Source organism: Glossina fuscipes, unplaced genomic scaffold (assembly GCF_014805625.2).
Source record: "Glossina fuscipes isolate IAEA_lab_2018 unplaced genomic scaffold, Yale_Gfus_2 2, whole genome shotgun sequence".
Lineage (NCBI taxonomy): Eukaryota > Metazoa > Arthropoda > Insecta > Diptera > Glossinidae > Glossina > Glossina fuscipes.
In genome coordinates this window covers 18987587-19009434 of record NW_023998416.1, presented here as the reverse complement: position 1 = coordinate 19009434, position 21848 = coordinate 18987587, and the positions used below count along the sequence as shown (strand labels likewise).

The 21848-nt window shown below is 33.9% G+C and overlaps 1 protein-coding gene across 7 annotated transcripts in view; it reads left to right on the top strand.

Moving 5' to 3' along the window:
• The window catches only part of LOC119633906, a 271992-nt gene that overhangs the window by 107789 nt on the left and 142355 nt on the right, over window positions 1–21848 (top strand). For all 7 annotated transcript variants that reach the window (XM_038027725.1, XM_038027721.1, XM_038027722.1 and 4 more), the window contains one exon: window positions 4876–4909. The gene's annotated coding sequence lies outside the window, so the exon portion shown is untranslated. The remainder of the gene's footprint in view (window positions 1–4875; window positions 4910–21848) is intronic.

Below are 21848 nucleotides of genomic sequence, written 5' to 3'. Positions count from 1 at the left end.
AATGATAGTTTCGCACAAGTCGACACGAACTCAAGGTATGATAAGCAAAGAGTAATTGTTGGAAGCCTTCTTCAAGTTTACTGTTCTCATCGCTGTCGTTCATATTAGCTGATGTCACCTACAAGAGCTTCTTTCATTTCAATTCAAGGGATTCAAGAGATCCTACCTATACCTCTAACATGGCGATGGTTAGAAAGAAAAAGGGAGAGAGAGAGAGAGACGTAGGTAGTGGCCTCAGGTTGCAAAGTATCTGCCCGATCGATAACTGTTATGCCTGCGCCGGTCAAGAACTCACATTAGGTAAGACCACACACTAAACGCAACAAAAGTATGATCTCCCCTGCCGCTGACTCAGTTGATGAATTAACACCATTCTGATGAGAATGAAAACGGTTGAGCTATAACAAATAATACAGACGCTCGAGTGAGTGGTGAATTGACCTCTCACTAAAGTCTAAAAATCGCAAACTGATAACGGAGTGTATGCGAAATTTCAACTTATGGCTTTAGTCATATGGTCGAGTTGCTATGCGAATTCCATCTACTCGATGTTGCGTTTCTTAACTGCTCCACTGCACGAGTAGACCAGTATCGACTTTGAAGCAGCTTTTGCTCCATATTTCTCTTCATCTCAATGATTGGCATTTTCTATTTTTTTCTTCCCTTTTAACTATATTTTAATATAGAACAAATTGTTGATATGTTTTTGCAAACTTTTGTTGTTTTTTTTTTTTTAAAATTGTCATAAAGCAATAATATATGCGATTAGTGGCTATAAGCATATAATTTCTGCAAACCAACGCGGGATGAAAAAATTTGATAGATGCTTAAAGGAAGAACAAAAGGGAAAAAACATTTAAATTCGAAAGTTTTGCAGAGTGACTAGATAAGTATCGTAAAAGCAAGGAAAATTCAGTTTAAAATTTATTTAATGTAAAGCAAAACTGAAACGTGACTTAGTTTGAAATCATAAGATCAACATGAATCGCTGGTAATAACATTTGCACTTCTTCATTGTTAAGGTTTTACCGTTAGCCCGAAAGCAATTAACAGATTCAGTTAGGCACGTAGAGCTGTTGACGAAAGCCTACAAAAAGGAATTTCATCAAAACTCAAACTAAACCAATTAAAGCGCGCCAAGAAGTACACGACAATGAAAGAACTGAGCACTGCATATAACTTTCTAAAGCGATAAAGAGATATTCAAGTATGAACATAGTTATGATATAGATTTGTGCACAGGTGGTACACAGCGGATAACTGAATAAGGAGATATGACGTTACTTAAGGGCCCCTTTAAGTTTCAAAAATTTTCTAAAATTTATTTCATTAAAAATTTGGTATTTGTCGCGCAAACAAACTGCATATACTTTATATGTAAATAAGAAATAGAAACATCGCTTAGTACCCTACACCAGCCAATAGTTACTCATATAAGGCTTTACATGGCCAGTGGGGATATATTGTATTTCGATCCAAATCATTTTCAACAGCGCTTGTCCATGGACCAAAACGGACAGCTTGTAGACAGACAGACAGACAGACGGACAAACAAGCTTAGATCAATTCAAAAACTTGTACTGAATAAAAAAAGTTAGGTCTGTCTTAAATCCTTCTCGGTGTTGCATACATCCGCACAGACTTAATAAGCTCTTCCACCTCGAGTGGTATGCGATACAAAAACATAATTAAAAAATACATTTTTTTTAACATTCGAGCCCTTCAAATATGTATTAAAAACAAAAACTATTTTCTAAGGACACTCCATGAAAAAAAAACCTCAGTTTGTTTGAGAAATGCATTAAAAACAAAAAAATAAAAATTTTAATTTTAGACAACAGCATAAAAACTGTTGTTTCACACAAACGAATTATGTAATTGAAAAATATTTTTACACAACATGAAAAATGTACTCGAAGAAATTGTGTATACAAACTTTAAATTTCCAAGGAAAAAAAAAAATGAATGGAAAATTTATTCGTAAAAAGAAACCTCTGAGGAGAGTAAGCAAAAAAAAGGTTATATATTTTGAAAATATATTTTAATGACATTTAAGAAGAACACAAGCAGCAAAAGCTGTTTTCAAAAAAAAATCAAATGCGGTGCTCGTTTTAAAGTAACGATAAAATGTATGCATTGCTTTAGAAAGTTTAAACAAAGGCCCAAATTGCGTTAACCGCATAAGTTGAAATCAGACCCACTTTGTCGGTTACATCGCAACGCGAAAGTTCTGGTTATGGAAATGAAACTGTTGTGCAGTGAACACTTGAAAATGGAAGTCAAGTAGAAATGACAGCATGCGGCTAAGACTGTAAAACTTGTGTTTTGCCAAGCGCTACTACGATGAGTGATAATAATGACGTTATCGGTTTAAGTCATCACTATGCCAACGACATCAACACAATATCATCTCCTCTTCATTGACAATTACGAATAAAGAAAACATGTCCAAACGTATACAAATCCATCAAGATGAGAATTGCTTCGTGTTGTTTGATTCTAATACGATTTGATATTAAATCAATTTCTTATTCCATTTTTACATACTCGCGTCATTGTTTTCCTGCTCTTCTCGCTTTCGCTCACAAATTTATTTTAATTAAAGGTATAATGTATGTCTCCGTCGCTTTTATAATTTTGTCCGACTGTGTATGACCATCGCTTTTATAACAATTTATGGAACGAATTTTTCCGGTTTTCAAGGTATTACTTACGTTTGCTTTTATTAGAAACTTTATCCAGGCAAATGCTTTCATTAAACTCAGACCCATCCATTTAAACGATTAAATTCGGATGAAAATTATTAAATAAAGTCAAGAAGTTCCTGCATATCCTTGTTTTTGAGTTGCCGCCCCTTAAGGTGAGCTGTCGGAATAGTTTAGAAAATTTGTATGAAATACTTTTGCATCTGCACTGAAATAGGCATGATTTTATTCATGAAAAGAAAGCCAACAACAAAAATGCAAAATTGAATAAAAAAAGAAAAGAATAAATAAACCGAAAGGCAACTTCATCATGTAAACCTATTGTCGAGTAAAATTCAGTCAACTTCCGTTTCCTTACAACTTGCGTATTGATGCTAACGGTCGTCGTTGCTGCTGTCGCTATATGAACTTTTGCTTTTTTACTTTTTTTTTTTTTGCTGTTGGTTGTAATGTCGTATTGCATTGTCGCCAGTTTCATTTGCCGTATACACGCATTAACATTCACTGAAACAGAACCAGTTATTTATTTGCATTTTATCTGCTCTCCTCATTTTTTTTTTTTTGTTTTTTTTAATGAAATTCTCTTTCTGCCTCTCTCACTCTCATCTGTTTACTGTCTGCTTATTTAACTTCTGTTCGGTTTTATTACAATTTTTTCTCGTTTCTTTTGTTTTTTTTTTGCTTCTCATTAAATTATTTAAAATTAAAATGACTTTCCGGGAAAAAGAAACAATTTTAACTTTGTAAACTATCATGACGTTCGTATGTCAACACGCATACATTTAAATAATAAGTAAATCATGTACATGTCTACTGCACTTATATGCATGTATTGCCGACCGAAGTACTTGAAAACATAATTATACATGTATGCTTACATAAGCACCGCGTACATTGAAATGAAAACAGCGGATGTCAAACAACAATTCGATAAATTAATGACATTTATTTTATAATTGATTATGTTTATGCATCACGTAAAATTCCTAGGGCTCTCGCTGGCGCCTATGACAATAATTCAATTTATAAGGTCACATTTCTATTCTAGTTCGACAGTTATCGTCATTTCGTTTACTTTCTTCATAAAATCGTTTTAAAGATTTACACGCAGCCTTAACCGAGCAAATATTGCCTGAAGCTATCACTTATCATTAAACCGCAAGTAAAAATTAATTAAGTGTTAAGTATTGATTGCATGAAAAGATTAAAGCAACATAAGTGCGACTAACATTTCAGAGTATCCGCCTGAATGGCCGAGTAGGCAAGAGTCTCGACTACCAACTCAATGGTCGTGGGTTCAAATCTCAAGTGCGGTAGAGTTTTTAATAAAGCCGAAAGCCTTAGATGCTAGTGCTTTAAGACTTTAGTCTTAGAATTTATTCTCTGGCTAAGTTCATAATAATAATAACATTTCAGAGAATAACACAAGAGACAATTTTCTGTCGTTACATTCGATTAAAGTACAAAGGCGAACGTACGATGTTTGATTGTGCTTATGCTACGATCTGGCAACACCAAATACACAGCCTTCTCATGCAATAAGTACATTTACACATGTTTTTTTTTTGTCTTCCTTATTTTCTATCGAATCCTGAGGTAAACTTTTTTTCCTTTTCGTCATAAACTATGTGAAGTAAAAGAACACCGGAAGTTCACTTTACATGTTCAATTTTGCAAATCAATCAAAATATATTCGGTTGCCTGCTTCTAGCCGAGTACGTAGGTACGGATGTACTAAATCCATGTTCGCGAGTTCAATTTTCAATGCGGTAGCGTTTACTTTTGTCGTAATTATAGTGATTGCTTACCAATTGCTCGCACGGCAACTATTCCTTTCTATTTCAGCCCTTAACGTATTACACGAACAGAAGACATTGCTTGAGTGATAGGTTATGGAATAAAAAAAAATGTAGCTACAGTGGACGGCTTTAACACGAGATTGACGAAATAAACAGCCTCCATGAACAGCTGATCTCTTACAGCGGTGATAGAAAGGGAAAATGATCACAATAGTTATCGATAGACCGGCAGTGATTGCAACACAGTACTAATAATTTCAAAACTTTTCATTCCAACAACTTTACCTTTTTTGTCAAACTTTTCAAGAGCGTACGTAACAAAAAAAAAAAAATAAACAAACTAACTTTGTTAATTTTTATTTTCTTTACAGGCAATCTCAACAGTTTTGTTGTTTAACATGAAACGTAAGTTAATTTTTATTGAATTAATTTTTTTTGTATTTTCAATTTTCTCTTTTTTTCAATTAAAAAAAAAAAAACTTGAAATGCAAACACAATCTTAACAATGTTTCTAAATGGAAAGTAACTTTGAAAATTTTGAAAAATTTCCAAAAATTTGCAAACGACTTTAAGCAAATTAATCAAACATGATTTGATGTTTATGCAAATTAGTGCTCGTCGTTTCTATCGCATATATACTGACGATTAAGTTTCTTGCGAAAAACAAATACAAAACAAAAAAGATTGCTTTTCGTAACGTGAACTAGTAGAAGTTGTGAAAATATATGAAAACATATATGGAAAATCAATATGAAAAGTATCCCTAGCACGCACTTACGACAGCAATCAATCTATGAGAGAATATAAGGCAGAAAAAGTTTTTACCTTCGTTCAATTCAAAACTCTTGTAAGCGTGTATGCACTTAAAAACAATCTTAAGCTTTTCAGAAATTCATTTATGCTCTATGTATGAGTTGACATTCAGGTAAGATAGGTAAACCATTGTTAGATATTTACGATACTTTAAAGCCCCTCTTGTCAATAGTACGTTGCAGTGCCAGAGATTCGTATACAAATATGCTAAACTGGATTGCCTTGAAATGTTCGTTATTAGAGAACAAAGTTTTCCAATTTATTGAGCACATAAGTGCACACACGCAAATTGCACACACTCATTTAACAAAGCATCTATTAAAAGCAATTTTTGTCTAAGACTTTCAAGTTTTATTGATGTCAAACTAACTCGTACACTCATCATAATAATAGATTTTATGTACCTGAATAAAATTAATTCATATAGAGATGAAATTATCGGCACATTACCAATAACATTACCATTAATGGAATTTTTTCAAACTTTACGACAGGCATACGTAACAAGATAAAAGTAGTTTATGAGTAAAAGTCAAGTGGGTTATAAGACTTTTTCAATTAACCATTTTTGCGTTCTTTTGGCCCCCAATTTCGACTAAAAGTGTCCTGTTAGTAAAATTGAACACGAAAAACGCAATTTTTATGCTTGAGCACGTTATCATGTTAATAAATGCGTTAGTAGGAGTAAGTTTGCTCGTCATGCAAAAGTATTTTTAAGTCTACACTTTGTCAGCTTTGCGCACTACGCGCAGATATCCCTACAAAAAGTAAATCAAATTCTTAACTTATACGATTCGTAAGAGCATAAAGAATATACGAATAGATCGTTCAAGAAAGGACTTAAGCAAACATTTAGCAACTTAATAAACAAGTACTTTACTCGCGCATACAGGACCAGTACGGCTTTGACAGATGTCTGTCTGTTATTACTAGAGAACGGTTTTTTGTTTTTTTTCTTTGACAAGTCTGTGTAAGCGTTATGAAGTCGATTTTTAAGGATCATTATATATTAAAACAAGAAGTCAGATGTCGCCGAGAAAAATTCCCAAGTTTCTGAACTAAATCCGATCATTTTCGCACAAAAAGTAGAAAAAGTAGAAACTGGTGTAAAACGTAAAAGAGATAGTTAAACGTGCGGACACTACTTGAAATAGTGTAAGGCATTGAATTGACCACACCGAACTTTCGAAGGTCTTGGGGTCCGTTGCTTACTCGATGCCTTAATTTGTCTAACGGCCTAGTGTGAAGAGTTCGCCACAAAGGCCTTTCCCAAAATTTCCAGCCTACGTCAACACAAGCCTCAGATCCGAGCAAAACGTGTTCTTGAGCAAATTGAACATAGTTTCTTTGTTTTTTTTTGTATTTCTTTTAGCTGAAAAGTTTCACCAAGACCAAAACGCCTATTGGAAAAATGCTGGAATGTTATTATCCCATTCTGCGGGAATTCTCCGTTTCAGTCAGGCGAAATTTCCAGTGAGCCACGAAGATCATGTCAAGTAGCAGCACCACATGTACATCAATACCACACCTTAGAAAGTTGTCAAACTCGGGTTTAATAGTAAATAAGTTTGTCTACGACAAACTAAAATATGATAGTGTAGCACTGTATCCTTCGAAAGTTTTTGAACATCTACTTAAGTATTAGAAATTTAGTTCTTATCCATAAAACAATATACAGCCATAGTCCGGAATATGAGTATTTATATAAAAATGACTTCGTACCTTGCGTTTTCAAGGCTATTTTTATTAACACTATAACGATGTGAGTCTCTCTGCTTTCGAGTATAAACACAACTCTCAAAATTCGTAGATTTGTAATTGCAGCAAATTGCGACGTTTTATAGCAATTGTATCAATGCATTGAATGTCTCCTGACATTTTGCATGAATCGCATCAGGTTACGTTGTACTTTAGTTTTGTTAAGCATAATTACATCAAACATGATAACCGATTAATGAGTAAACCAGATTAATAATTTCATAGACTGTTGAACAATCATCTCAATATAAGAAACATTTGCTCCTATTGGCACAATAATAACTTTTTTTATAACTGATGTTTAATCTTAATTCTAACTTTAATTTAAAATTTAAATGTTTTTGTTTAGTTTCAATTAAATAAATATACAGCTCTTATAAGGCTGTAATGACACAAAATCGCTTAGCCGACAGTTTCTATGACCGCATTAGTCCGAATTTAAGGCCACTTAGTTCCCACGACCTTAACCCTCACGATTCAATGACCGTGATAATAATACACAATTCTAAAGGATGCAGAAGAGCAAGAGAAAAATAAAAATTCCCCTAAACAGTATTTCATCGTTGATCCGGATGAACAAAAAGCATTTGATTCGGACATGTAGTCGTTTCCTAACCCGCGCTACAGCCTCTGTTAAGTAATATGTTATTTATTACATGATTTAGCAGTGACGCCACTAATTTCGTGTACCATTCATCACAACGTCACTATGAACTTACTATCTTCTTTAGGATTAGGTATAGGAATGCATACACATGCCGAAAAAATACAATATTCCCAATTAGTCCTAAGTACTGGTCAAGAGAAGATCGCTGAAGCGCACTTCGTAGCCGCTAAGAAAAGTGAGCAAAGGATAAATTTAAAAAGCATTTACCTTAAGTTAGGAGTTCAAGTTGCTTATCAACTAAATGGATCTTCAACTATCACATTACCTTATCTAGGTCTTATCGTTTTTTATTATTGCTATGCTTGGATTGGTTTGTCTATGAGCTATGTACGGTATATTGGGACATAATGAAATAAAAAACATTTATGATGCTTCTTCAAGATTAATTTTGATTTTTTCTTTTGCATTAAAATATAAAACGCGATTAATAGCCGATTAAGCCATAAAATGCTTTTGACTTGTGTTGTCCATTCGGTTAATAGTCGTACAACGGTAGACACATAAATAGCGCGCATTTCACTATAGGAGCGTGAAGGACGTCTTAAGAGAGTTATAACAATTTTTTTAATACTACAACTGCAACAAAAAAATATACAGGAATGTTGAAGGAGTTGAAATAAAACGAGACATCCTTCGATGTAAAAAAGGTGGCATCATTTTTTGCCTGAGAAAAATCTATAGGTAGAGAGTAAAAAAAGTTTTTAAACATCATCTTCTACTTTGTTAATACTCTACTTCGTGCTGTGTCTCAAAGTGTGCCTAACCGCTTGATATTTACAGCACAAGCTTTCGATGAGCTCCGGACATGTCCCCTTCCACATGGGACACAGTGGCTTTCAAATGTACGCACATTTCTTTAAGAAGCTACGTTGCTTTGTATTCTGAGCAACAGTTTAATAATACGTTTATTTCACTCACACACAACATCTCTTCCACTAGAGTCGCAGATGTTTGAAGAAATCCGTCACTCTTTCTTACTTCGAAATGTGTATAATAAACAAGAAGCGACTCAATTACCCTGTCAACATAAAAGGATACGCTTTATAGGCTGAATATAATATTTTTCTTCTTCTTCTACACTCTTTCCTTTCTTTTCTTTATATGTTTGATATTTTTGATTGAACATCGTAGTAGCGGTAATTGAAATATTATCTTATGCTTTGCCAAATGCTTTCGACAATTTCGAGAATTTCGTATCTTTTATGTTATGAGCATTAGTCAGCGCTTAAATAACGTAAGTGAATGATGAAAAACTACGACATCCTAAGAGATTCATCTAAACACTGAAGCTTAATATAATTTTGTTTCGCAGCTGGTCCGACTCAGAAAATCTTCTTAAAAATTTTGCAAAAATATCTACACAAGCATAATCTTGTTTTTACTTTGTTTATGTCCTGACTGATTTGTTTAGCTTTTTTAATTTATATTTTTTTTGCGGGTTTTCTTATTATTATGTAAATGTTTTTTTTTTCCTTTCTTTTCTTTTCTTTTTTTCGCAGAGAATTTTCCAGTATGTTCTTTACATTTTATTATTATGTTTGTTTTGTTAAGTGCTCACTAACTAACTCGTTCGTTGTTGATTTTATTTGTCTTGTAAAATTTTTACAACCACCAGCCAGATTATGGAAAGCAAGTGTACAATATGAGCCATTTTTTGTTTTGACATTCAGTGAAATGAGCGAAATGAATATTAATAAGTATGCATTCTGGCCAATGTTTTTGGTATGTCCATGTTTCCGAAAGCTTAATCTATTCAAATCCATTCTCAAATCTTCATATCTTGTGATATTTTTGTTTATTTATAACTTTTAAATATTATTTTAAAATAAAAGTTATAAGCTAAACCAAATAAAAATGATATAGTGGATCGCGGAGCACAATTATGTACCCTACCTCAACCTAAATTTATCCATATAATCGACTTTCCAAAATAAAGTTTTATATGAGAAGGGGTGAACCATTTTCAATAGCGCCTTCTTAAGCCATAATACGTTAGTGTCCACATTTCATCAAAATATTACAAAAATTACGACCAACAGGTCGTATGATACATCTTTTGCTCTTACGTCTATTTCATACGCAGCCCATCCATTTGCCCTACGATACACCCGCCTCTTAAGTAGTTTATTTCAGGCTTTTCGTACCTGAACACATTATCCATGCGGCCTTTAGAATGTGAGATGTAACCACGTGATGTTTGGATTTACATTCTTTGCGTTCATTTCTTCTTCAGAACTAAGAAACATTTAACACAATCACGAAAGTTAGTGCTAAGTACAAGGTCATGAAGTCTCGTTCAAAAATAAGAAACATTCGACTTCAATTGAAATATCATCCCGTGCGCAACATTAGTTAATGTGGTTTTGTACTAAGTGCAAAGGTTGTCAGGTTTCCTTTGAGCATAAGAAATAGCTGACTCCGATAAATATATCATCCTGTTGGCAACGCCTATTATTTTAAGGGCGGTTATCTATATCAACACTAAGTACGAGAAGATCACCATTAGAAGATACAAAGCAGTTGACTTTGAAACACGTATCAAAAGTTTAGCAATGCCAATCGTTCCATTGCCGTGCAGTGCAACAGTCCTTTCCCTGACTCTATTCTTCGCCGTAAACCCAGGAAGGTGTATCACAGATGATACGGTATAGGGCAACTACATTGACAAATTGCCATCGCTCGATGCTTGCAAGATGTTTGGTAAAATATAATTTTTTGAATAAAGTCGCAGATGAGATAGTTTTTCGCTTGAGTTAACCGTTTGGGAGCAACTTCTGCAAAAAGCAAATTTACTGCTTGTCTTATTTTGCACAAGTGGAAGCCCGATTGGCATGCTCTTGTTGGAAAGGCGATCTTCGGTGAAACGTGTTAGGAGGACAGGTCCGACAGGGGCTCCATAACATGTGGAAACAATAAAAAAAGGCGAATTCACTTCAATATTCTCTCTCTCCTCACATTCTTTAGTTACAAAGTGTATTTATTAGAAGAATATGCGGTCAAAAGATTGCGTATCAAGCTTTTATACGCAGCAACGAAGATTGACGGTGGAAATGTTTTCTTAAAACTTTTTGCAATACCCGGAAGGAAGCTTAAGGAATTGCGTAAAACGAATAAACGCTTGATCTGTATCAAATTCGAAATTTATCTAGGCATGTCGGCCTGTTCGTTTGTCTATCTGTGCATCTGCCCCATCTGAGTAATGTGCGTGACAAACCATGCAAATGTTAAATTATTGGGTCCGAAATTGGCACATTCGTCCATCCGTCCATCTGCACCATCTGAGTAATATGTGCGGAAAATCTCCTCTCGCAAAACCATTCTTCTTACGCGTAATTTGGTGTTAAAAAAGGGACAAATCACTCAAAACAAATACCTAAAGGTATTTGAATTTTTTGTTTTCTCTTTTCCTAAAGATGGTGCGTGTAAAAGATTCGGTCTTAGCCGATCATAACTTTCTTATTTCTTTCTTTCACAATTGTTTTAGATTTTTAAAGGGTGGGTGTGTGTAACTCGTTGCTTTAATCAACTGACAGCTGACAGTTGCTATGTGTCAGTTTCTTAAAGTTTTGCCCTAACCATATGAATTTATGTATGTTTACGAATCTCTGTTTTGTGTATGTTGAGTTTTCTTTCTTCTAATCTGGTGCACAACTAAAGGGTTCGTTGTCTAATTCTGATTTCCTGTAAACTTTACAATGAATGCTTAAATATACCATGCAACATACGTGCGAGCATTTATTTGTGCTTATGCTTATATGGTCTTGTTGTTAGTCTTTTTTCTGTTTTATGTGTAAGCATGTGTGTGCGTTTTCCTTGTTTTTTTTTTTTTTTCTTTTTTCTTATCGCAACATGTCTCCCGTAAACATATCCAAAAGCTGTTGGTTGGCAATTACGTGTACACCCCCTGCAGTCTTCAAAACAAAGAAAAACTTATTTCTCCATTTTCTTTTCTCTTCTTTGCCGCTTCTTTTTGTTTTTTCTCTATGATAGCTGTTTGGGTTAAGCTCCTCGCTCCGCTGTGTTTCATATCTTAAATGTTTAGAATATTTTTTGACATTTTACATCACATAAGGACATAAGGAGGACATGTGTTGTGCCGCATAAAATGCTAAATCAGCTACATTTTCCTTTTTTCCGCTATGCATGCCTTTTTTTCTAGTGTGCCTACCGTACAGTTTTGTGTCTTTAGGAAAAAAAAGCAAAAAAAAAAAAAAAGAACTTTTCAGTTTCCTTTCCACTAAAGTGGGCGTATGTTAGTTTTTTCCTCGTTTTATGCAAAGAAGAAAAAAAAAACAAAAAGAAAAGTAAAAATAAATAAATAAAAAAGTCAGAAAAGGCACTCTCGTTGCTTTGTAATAAGAAAATGTGCAGAACAACGAGTGAAATTTCTTCCTCTTTTTTCTTTGTGTTAATTTAAGTAATTTGTGTTTTTACTGCCATTGCTGCTTTTGCTTCATTGTAAACTTTATCATTCACGCTACTCCATTACCTGGCAACAGTGTTATTTATAAAATTATTTTTAGAGTTTCTTTCTCCTAACTATGCTTTCAACAAAAAAGAAAAGAAAGGCTTTTTTTTGCTTTTTGTTTCACTTCATTTATTTCCAAAAGGGAATCATCTCAGCTTCATGAGTTCTTTTACTCATTCCTTGCTGCCCTTTTGCTGCTAATTGCCTATAGCAAAATTAGTAAAATTATGAATTTTAGTTTTCATGCTGTTGTCGTTGTTGTTGTTGTTGTCTCAGTTTCTGTTAATGAAATAAAACGAACTCTTACGTATGTAAATTTCTGTTTGTTCAATTTCTTCTCTAAAAATATAGTAGAGAACGTATCTTTTTATCTTTTACAAAGCTAAAGTTGCTTAGAGTAAGAAACATTTTCTAAATTGCATTTTATAGAAGAAATTGATACTTTTAAGGTTACGCTACTAAACTACTCCTATTATGGATTCCATTAAGGAAACATATGCACCAATCTATGCAGTAAAGGACACATAAACAGTACAAATCTAAAGCAAAACTTTTTGCCGATATATTAACATTGAAGAGGATACGCCAATATTAAAATGTTGGAATCCTTAGTTCCCTTTGAAAATCAATGGATTTTCGTTAAAGTAAAATTTAGTTGGAAAATAACGCTTGACTTTGGGAAAGGGCCGAAAATGCTTCGAATTTTATTAACGAAGAAGACGAAGGTATAAGTCGCAGCTATCAGGCTGTAGCACGCTGTTCCGAATCGAACACATAATCCCCTTTTTTTTTTTTTTTTTTTTTTTTTTTTTCGTTCTCCTCAGCTCTTCGACTTAGTTATACGTGGGTTGGTCATGAAAATGTCACAAAAAAAGCTTGCGAGTAACGATACATTTTCGAGAGATATTTTTTTTTTAAAACATACACGTTCATGGTTCGCATCGATGTGACTAGCATCAACAGTACAAAGTATTGGGTGACTAATGGGAGAGAAAAACTTGTTTCGAATAACTCCCCGTATTATATTAGTCAAGAAAGGAGGAATAAGAAAGCTGTCGGATTATTAGGAAATATCACTGTTATTATTATCATTACTATTATTATAAATTTAAGCAGAGAAATAAATTGTAAGAGTAAAGTCTTAAAGCACTAGCATTTAAGGCTATCAGCTTTATTGAAAACTCTACCACGCAACCACTGAGTAGCTGTTAGTCGAGAATTCTTGCCTGCTCAACTACTTATGCGAATAGGAACAATTTACGCTATATTATCAATGGGATTATTTAGATTTAGGATGTATTGTTTGAACAGATCACCTATTTATTGTGGATGCTCAAGCTTATTTTACTTCCACCTTATTGCGGCATTAACGCAGTTCCAACAAGAATTAAGGTTTTTAGGTCATTAGCAAATTTAAATGGAACTCGAATAAACTTCTTGCTCATCTGCAATTTTGTGAACTTCGTGGATTAAATATTTTGAGGGAGTAATTGTGGAGCAGTATTGGAAAATTCTTCTATTGATGTTAGTTTATATGATATGTTTTATTAATAGCAGAAGTATATCCTATTACAGCAAGATTTGTTCACTGATATCATCCTTGATTTACACATTCCTAGGGTAGAGCCTAAATACCTTTCATACATTATCGGGCTGTTTTCATTTATGTATACATTTTTTGTTCCAGATATTCAAACATTTCAAAATTCTTGTAACCGGTTTTATACAGATTTTGCAAGGCTTTTCCACTGGCTCTCGCGCGGAGGTCGTAGACACTGCTTTTAATAAAGCGTTTGACTCAGTTAGCCATGAATTGTTGATTTTTAAACTTTAGGCATCAGGTTTTCTGGATAAGTTCCTATCTTCATAATAGACCGTTCAGGATTCTGCTCGACTGCATCGTCTGTGATCAATTCTCCGTGACTTCAAGGTAGCCATTCATGACCATTTCCTTCATAATCTCCGTGCGGTTATGCAAGTCCAGCCATATCTTAATGTACACTGACGATGTCAAACTGCTCTCTTCCTTTACCTTCGAATCGCGTTCGTTCAATCTAACTTAAATAACTTGGTCACATGGTACTCACCAAATTTTGTGCTATTAAATTTAAACAAATTTAAAACAAGCTTTCAATTCGAAGGGGATCTCCATTCGCAAAAATGGAAATAGAATGGAAAATGCATTTACGGATTCATTTTATTTTGCACATTGTTCTATAAAGTTAAACCAGTTCTTGGTTTTATTAAGTGTTAGTTTAAAGAAGTTCCGTAAAAAAAGGATAATTTATGACTTTAGTAGCCAACAGTTGAGTAAGCATTTGTTGTGTGGTTTCCTTCTTATAAACGCTATGTAGATTAATTAGAATCCGTTCAAAACGAATTGCTGCCTTTAAGAACCCATTTGTCTCTTTAAATTATATCTTTAGTTTAATGCCGATATCGCATTTTTTAACTTCTATCAAAACGACTCTCCTAAATACACGCGCTCTCACTATCATGTATCTAGGTTAGCTCCTAATCTTGATAACTTCGCAGGATTGCATGCGTTTACACAACATTTTATGGAAATTTTCATTAAACACATAGCTTTCCTTTATCAACTGCTTTAACTATACTTCTTGGGATAACACGCCCTTTGCTAGAAGAATAACAATAAGAGAGAAAGAAATCTCTATTTTATGCCCCGAAAGAAATAAAGAACAAATTCTTGCAATACATCCATGAAAGAAAATGAAAAAAAAAATTTTTTAGTTTAGTACTTTATCATAACAATAACAATAACCACAGCAGAGCTTACAAAGCAAGGCAAAAACCATGGCGAACATAACAATAAAATACGCGTCACCATAAATAACACGAACAACAATTTTCATGGTTGATAAAAGAAATCAATGTTGTTTATTCTTTTGTTGTGTGTTCTCTATAAATTTTATAAAGAAGTATTTTTTTTGTAATAAAAATTTTCTTTGTTAGCTTCCTTCGCTTGCTAACTAAGAGCAGCAGAAGTGAAATTTGCATACGCTTGTTTGTAGAACTAGGCCGCAAACATGTAAACAGCCATTAACCTTCAACTAAATTGCGTAGACACAGAGTCTTCTTCAGCCTTCTATGCTATATAACGAAGAAAAAATTTGGTCATAACAGTATCCTTATAAATAAATAACCCAACGAAGACTTGGCTTATTGTGATGGATTTGTCCTTTCCAAAAAAAAAAAAAAAAAAAAAAAAATGATTAACTATAAAGATCGTTAAAGGAGATTTTCATGTTTTTATGCTCCTTTGTTGCAGTTATTTAAGCAAATGTTTAAAGTAATGAAAAGCTTTAACTTTGTCCCTGCCAGCGCTGACGTGAAAATTTCATATTTCTATAAAGGAATTTAAAAGCACTTATAATTCTCACAATAAGTCTGCGAATGCACTTAACACAGTTTTCATCATTATATTCATCTCAGTTTTTTCCTCGAAAATATTAACAAACTTCGTAACGTAAAAATATTGTTCTTTTGCTCTTAATTATTGTTATTAATTATTTTTATTTTTCGACTAAACACCTATGTCCAGTTTTACAATTCACCTCTTCCCCATGTATTTTGACTTTAGCTTATAATATTAAAATTTTGCATTAAAACGCATCCCAACGCGTTCAACTTTGCCACTATTTAATATAAATCCTGCGGTGAGCTTAACATATATATTGATATTTGAAGAATGTGCTGTCGTTTAGGGTGTATCAAAGGTGTTTCCAAAGATGAATGCCATCTTAAGTCGATTAACTTGAAAAGAAATGCAGTCAAGGCTAAGGAAGTGATTAAGTTGGCTTGAAATGAAGACGCAGTAAATTAAGAAAGAATTAAAAAATGGCTGATGAAATTTCAGGCGAAATGCTTTACTCGTTAAAGCAGTGAATTGCGCCCACGTCTCTTGGTTCCCTGCAAAAACAAGCCCTGGAAATAATTTTCAGTCTGGGCTAAGAAGTTCTATCACATCCCGTATATTCTGCAAACCTGACCCCTTCTGATTACTGTTTATTCAGATCGATTCAGTCATATTTAGCAGTTCAGCGGTTTACCGAAGTTGAAGACGTCTTCAAACTGGCAAGTTTCTACCACGAGGGCATCCATAAGGATGATGCGATAAATGGCGACTATTAAGTTTTGTAACAAGTCTACTTCAAGTACAGTTTGCAGTTTATTATGAAAACGGAACGAGTTCATTTAAACATTCATTATGTTTATGTACGGATCACAAAAGCGAAAAATACACATAACTCATGTATTGGACGTGTTAGACTTTCGACATTAAGGAAATTTTCATGCTAAGTCTGCTGTAATTTATATGTAATAAGTAAAAACGTTAGGCAGCCGTTTAGCAGCTTATGCTGCACTGCAGGCAAGTCCTGTCATAAGTTTCAATACAAGTCTGCTTGCAAAAACTTGGAATATTTTTGCCTGCTTCGGATATAGAACAGATATGACAGAGGTAGGGAAGGACAGAGGAGCAGGCGGGCGTGCCTAGACGAATTCCGTATTTAAATTCAATGGGGAATATTTATGCTTTATGATGCCTCTGCTGCAGCGCGTCTTTCTGTATGTTGCACACCTTTTAAAAACGTGGTAATACCCTCGTCTTTCAGTGGTGAATCTACGAACGAATTACATTTACTTATCCTTCTATTATTTTGCTTTTATATCGGAAAGAAGTATTTTTTCATTTCTATAAAGCAATCTTTTTGTGTTACCATTTTTATTTTACAACTAAATGGAATTTTTATTTTTATGTTTTCCATAATTAAATTGTTATGATTATGTTTTTTTAAATGTCTTAGTCTTGTTTTATGTTCAATATATGAGTAAAAAGACACGATTATGATTGTTTTATTTCACATGCCTTTCCGTAAAAGAATAATATACACATTTTTATGTGTAAAGCAGGGGGAAGGTGTACACAACTGTTTTTTAATTTGAAAATTATCGGCGAAGTCCTCCATCCTCTAAATTAATTCTTTTTTTTATTTTTTGGAATAGTCATAATTGGTTAAGTCACATACACGATTTATATAAATTCAAAAGTCCAGATTTGGTAAGGACATCTGCTACTTAAGAATTCATGCAAAATTATATAAATAAATTAGGAGAATAGAAGCAAAGACAAGGGCTGACCTCCACTTAGTGTTCAATCGGTTATATGCTCAATCGGTAAGTGTTATGGGTTTAGGGAATAAGTGCCCGCTACAGCTACGACCAAGTATGATCCCAAAATTTGAACCCACGAACACTGACTTGACAGTAGAGACTGCTATCTGCTCGGATATCTGCCAGACCTAGTTGCACACTTTCTGGTTATGGGATAAATAAATTATTATCTTCAATAGGCTCAATATTGATATTAGTTAGAACACAAGAAATTAACTTCAAAGCCATCCAGATACCTTGTAAGAAATTGAATTCATCGTCCAACATCAAAATTTCTGAGTTACATACACACGCACATGATTTTAAATTTAAAAATTTCAAAGTAATGCTTATAATAGATATTTTGGCATTTGTTCAACTTGTTTGTATTGCTCCTGATGTGTTCGTCGTCATAATCCGACATCCGTTAATGATTCTTTTCCAAGATGACAAACATCGCATCTGGCTTCATTAATAATAAAAATAATAATCAGCAGGATTTTTTTTAGAAACGAAGTTTCTGTTGTTTACTCGCTTTGATGTCGACATCTCGAATTTCCTTATTACTGCTTTTCCAATGCTTTTCAAGTTTCTTGTTTTTCTTCTTTTTTTTTATTTAATGAAAATAATACACTTGCTTGTTGTATCTAATTGCGACAACATATAATATGACATTGCATGAACTTGGTAATGATGAACATAAGAAAATAACTTAACATTAACTACAAAGTGTCCCGGAAGAAGCGTAACAAGCACAAAAATTAAATCGTAACGCGCACGAGAGCGATAAGAATATATTTACACTCTCTTCACTTAAAACAACGAAAAACACTGGTGACTAATGACCAGATTATAAGAGGTTAAATCAGAGACAACGAAATACATAGTCGTTCGTCCCATCATTGTGTTCAAAAGTTAAGATTAGAAGAATTTTAGCGATTTTTTGTGTATCTGTTATCAATAGCAATAAGATAAGGTTGCTGTTTATTGGCAGCCATTTGTATATTAGCTCGGCAGGCTGTCCGGCCAAAAATTTCAAATTTTTGTACAATGATGCAGCTATCAACCGTGATGAAGCTATCGAAAGTGTTCTCCGTAATCTTATCCAAAATTCGTTACCTATCTAAGTTATGTTTATTTTCATAATATTCTCTACTGCGTGCATTTCATAAATTTCAGCTTTCCGGTTATGTAGATATGGCGTTCGCGGGCTACAATTTTGTTGTTGTATAAAAGTTTCGCACATGTTGTTTGTAAAATTTCGCTTGATTATGGAACTGAAGCATTTTTCACAGACTACTTTTGTTACGATATCTGCATATATGGCATAATCTGAAAAGCACCACGGTGTCTGTTCTTGCGCTTACTTCATTATAGATCTTTGCGATGCGCTTGCTTTTCATCATCACAACGAATATTAAAGTCCTTTTCGTCATATAAGCACTGGTAGTATGGTTCCAATGAGCACACGTCCACAAGTCCTTCTTAATTGAACGCTTGCAAGCTCTCTGTTATTTCCTCTCGCCAATCCATAATCCTATCGGGTAAGATATCGTTGAGAGAACTCGAAAGTATCTCTAAGAAATATAATGAAAACTTTAGCATAAATAAAATGCCATTTAGGGGATTTTTTGGAAAGTTTCTGTAAACCAGTACTAAATCGTATCGGATAACGTTTGACGGATAACTTCATGCCGTCATTTTTCATGCAGGATACATTAGCAGCCCTGACCTCTGATTTCTGAAAGACATCTTTTGTGTAGAAGGCTTTAGTAACACTGCACTTGGATATCCCAGTTTATTGTCGCCATTACTTCGCTGATGTACTTCAATACAATAGATTTAACCATTGATTATAATAACGCTCGGCAAGATAGTGTCAAATTCATCCACCAAACATCCATAACTCAGAACACACGTTTGTAGTCTAATCCCGTGTGAGACACACTGGCTATGATTGACTTACCGATTTTACTAAAAGCTAGATGCCTAGGATAGCAGAGTAAATTAAATACAACGTTACTGGTAAAGAAACACCGAAAAGCAAGAGTCAGTCGTTAAATGAGAATAACAGAGTAACGTTCTGATAATCGCACAGTCGTTGGGTAGAATTCGCCGATTCAAGTTGTAAAAAGATTACTTTGCATTAAATCTTAGTCTAATATCCATCTGCGATGGTGAAGATCACTTTTTAGATGAATGTTCTCTGTAGGATTTCCACATCTTTTCAAGCAATTAACCTTAACCAGTGCAGACGTAATGTTGGAATGCTTTCCACAAAATATTTCGCATTTTGTGCAATATTTGCTTCCATTATTGGCTGAACAAGTTACCCTTTAGCCCAAAAATTTGTAGAATTTTATCAGCTGCCAGAAGGCGGTTTAACCTTACAGAGCTTACTGTCCTTACACCCGCTCTGCTTTCTCTGGTTCTCTGGTTTCTTTGCGTAGCTACTGATGTACTAAGAGAGATGACGCTTGCATTGCATTGTATTTATATCTACATTGAGCAAGAAATGTTTGCAAAAGATTGAACCGATTAGTATTTAACCAAATAAAGTTAAGCATTGTTTTTCTGTATAAAATTTTGTTTGTATATGCGCGCAGTTGAATGAATAGCTGTGACACATAATTAATTTATTTAAAAAAATTTTATTTCTATTAAAATTTCAAGTGAATTGTGTAAATTAGAAATGATACACTTTTCATTTAATTTCCGAACTCAGTTCATTTTCATTTCTTCATCACTTCACTAATTAAGTGCTCGTTGCTTTCTTATAAGTACGTAAGTTCTGAAGACCGCTTAAAAGTTTTCATAACAAAACATAAGTAATATGAAAAAAAAAGCATAGCACAGAAGAAAAAACTAACAATAATTAATTTTAAAACCTTTGAAGAAATTTAAAGGAAAAATACCTCAAATATAGTTCACCTAATAAACAAAAACCGTACGCACTTCCTCCCTATAGATACACTGTTTGCATTGCACTTTGAAAATGGAACGAATTTTAATATGAATCTCGTTGTAAAAGCATTTCATTGATTATACATCACTGCACGACAACATACGGTAATATTACCGAAATCCATTAAAAATACACAAAACGCACTAACAAAACATCAGGCAATCAATACAACAACAATGACTAACAAGAGAACTTAATCAATGTACGTTGATAACGTTAGAACGTTGCATACAAATTTTTGCCTCTTTGTCAAAATGGAGCAAAAAAAAAAAATTTGACGTTTTTCTAGTTTAGTTTGGCAATACATTTGCATGTTCGCAATATATATTTCATTCACCTGTAATATGCATGTGTACGCGTGTGTATTTGCAAATTGACAAAAACTTCAATGCAGCATTTTATGAACTTGTGCTTGCGGTAAATGTCTGTAGTGTAGCGCACAGCATTAATAAAGAGATTTTTGTCACGTAAAAAATAAAAGACTTGGAAAGCTTACGACGAATTTTGGTCATACGTGGCATGAAATAATTCTTTTTCACACCTGCCATCAATGGCTCGGTTTTACGTGACCTCTTCTATTGTAAAGCGTAATAAACGTGGGTTCACAACTTGCGATCGATATCTTCTGAAAGACTCAGCTTCAATTAAATTAACAATATTACGTTGTCAAGTTATTGGAGGCAGTTTTATAAACGGCAACTGTCCTCATGTCTTCTAAGTGTTCCGCTTCTCTATCCAAATTCTCGCTGTTCATAAAATTCCTTAGTCTTAGGCAAGAGGCAAACCATGTAGATTTAGCAACGTAATTTTAGCGGTTGTTTTGCATATATTAAAGGATTTTTTATTACGCCCTTTTTTCCTAAACATTCCTAAAACATTCTCTCTCCACCTATCTGAGGGTAGTGCACAATGCTGCATAGAAGTGTCGAGTGTAATACGTACATTTTCGTAGATTCTACAAATACAGCCATGGCGACATAAATAGCACGCACTACAGGAGGATATCTAAGAAATCCTTAAAAAAAAAAAAAAAAAAAAAAAAATTTCTTTTTGTTTGTAAGCAGAGCTTTGAAAGTGAAAGAAAAATAAATAAATTGTAATAATAAAGTCAGTCGTAGGACCAACTCATGCAATAGCTTTAAACATAGTAAAAAGAGCATTTTTGTGCATCTAATCTATTATAGCTTCTGAGAAACGAGCAGGAAACCAATTTTTTATTCCTTTTGAAAAACAGAAGTGTTCTCAGTTTGTGTGATACTGTGATCGTATTCTTCGACCGACTTGGCTCATTTTCAACACCAACCAGCGTGCAAGGACTTCCAATATTTCTGCCGAATTTGAAGTCGATAGCTTAATTTTTGCGGCCAAGAGAATTGTTGACAACAGACATTACGCACACGGACATGTTTAAATCGCATCAACATTTGATGCCGCTCAAGGATATATACACTCAGAAGCTTCCTTCTAGGCTATGCAAACTTTTTGACTAAATACGACACAC